We start from the raw sequence: 2,230 nt of genomic DNA, 5'->3' as shown, positions 1-2,230 counted from the left end.
GAACCTCCTCGTCAAACTCAACCTGAGGCTCCGCCTCTGGTGCTGCTGCTCGAGCTCTAGGCTGAGCACTGCCTCTACCTTGGGCCCTAGCACGGCCTCGGCCTCTACCCCTTGCAGGAGCTGTTACTAGGGGCTTAGGCTGCTGGTCAGTTGATTAAGCACGTGTTCACCCATCTCAAAAGAATAGAGTAGAAATTCAATTAGCATTCAGAAACCAAACCGCACGACAGGAAAGAATAGATATGAAGTTTTTCCTAAATCTGTAGCCTCTAGGGGATAAATACAGACATCTCTGTACCGATCCCTCAGACTCTACTAAGCTTGTCCGTGAATTGTGAGACCTTAGTAACCTAGAGCTCTGAAACCAACTTATCAAGACTCAGATTTCCCACCCTCGGGAGTTGTGATGGCGCCTACTCGTGAAATCTAGGCAAGCCGAATGTTATAAATTCAATACCTCTTTTATTAAGCATGTTCAACAATTTAATAAATAAGTGATCAAACAGCGAAATAAATTAAATACCTAGAAATGTGGAAGATGAAAATTTAATAGTTTAACCAAACATCGTTACATGAATCCGAAGTGCAACACTACCCAGAATATGGTGTCACAAAGTCACGGACCATCTACGAATACTACAAATAAAGTCGAATAGAATACACAAATCTGTCTCTAAATAAGTAAAAATAGAAGGAAATGATAGAAAGAGATACCAAGGCCCGCGGACGTCTGCAGGAGTCACCTTGGGTCACCTGTTGGACTGATGGCATCAACTTCACTGCGGTCCAAACGCTCCAGTACTAGTATCTGTACACGGTGTAGAGTGTAGTATCAGCACAACTGATCCCATATGCTGGTAAGTGTCTATCCTAACCTCGGCGAAGTAGTGACGAGGCTAGGACCAGACTACCAAATAAACATGTGCAGTTAAATCATATATAGCGAAAAGTAAAAGCAGATATCACAATAAAGATGGGAGGGGGAAAGTATGTTGCGGGGAGTATAAGATATCAATAGGATACCAAAGAGGAATGTAAAGAAACTAAAAGTCAATTGCTAACAAGAATAAGAAAAAACAAACATAGTGTTCACTTTCATCTCTTTCTTATTGCAGGCGTGCAACCCGATCCCATTTCAAATATTATCGTGGAGGTGTGTCACTCGATGCCATTTCATATATCTTGTTGCAGGTGTGCAACCCGATCCCATATCTAATATCACTGTGGCGGTGTGCCACCCGCTCCCATTTCATATATATTGTTGCAGGCGTGCAGCCCGATCCCAATTCAAATATTATCGTGGCGGCATGTCACCCGCTCCCATTTCATATATTTTGTTGCAGGTGTGCAATCCGATACCATTTCAAATATTACCGTGGTGGCGTGCCACCCACTCCCATTTCACATATCTTGTTGCAGGCGTGCAACTCGATCCCATTTAAAATTCCACATCAATCATACAGAATCCCGACAAGGGAGCAAGAGTATAGTTGTCATGACCTGGATTTTCCACCCTCGGGAGTTGTGATGGCGCCTACTAATGAGAGTTAGGCAAGCCAACCCTTAACTATCTAATTCCTTACCAAATTGCTTCCTTTTAACAATTACGAGCAATAACATAAAAACAACAGAACTTTAAATAATTAAGCAGAATATAACCATAAAATGTCTGAAGGCTACGTCTATTACAACTTTTAAAACCTCAAATACCCCAAAACCTGGTGTCACAGTATCACAGATTGTCTAAGAGTTTCTATATACAAGGTCTGAAGAAATGCAATACACTGTTTCTGAACAAAGGAAATGAAATAGCAAATAGAGATAGAGAGAGACGCCAGGGCCTGCGGACGCCTACAGGTCTACCTTGGGTCTCCGAGTGGACTGAAGGAAGCCCTCCGACTACTGTCCGAAAGCTTCTCCGGGATCTGCACACAGTGCAGAGTGTAGTATCAGCACAACTGACCCCATATGCTCGTAAGTGCCTGGCCTAACCCCGGCGAGGTAGTGACAACGCTAGGACCAGACTCTGGATAAACCTGTGCAGTTCTATAATATATGGCGGAAAAGTAAACATATAATAAGCAATTAAAGTTGGGGAAGGGGAACACGGCTCCGGGATAGCTAATAAAGCAAAATAGCAAGGAATAAATAAGGAAGCTGACAATATAACTTCTAACAAATATAAGGAAAAATAAAGACAACTTTCACTTTCAGTTTCCATCTTGTTGCA

This window comes from Nicotiana sylvestris, chromosome 12 (assembly GCF_000393655.2).
Source record: "Nicotiana sylvestris chromosome 12, ASM39365v2, whole genome shotgun sequence".
NCBI lineage: Eukaryota > Viridiplantae > Streptophyta > Magnoliopsida > Solanales > Solanaceae > Nicotiana > Nicotiana sylvestris.
This window is presented reverse-complemented; position numbering follows the sequence as displayed.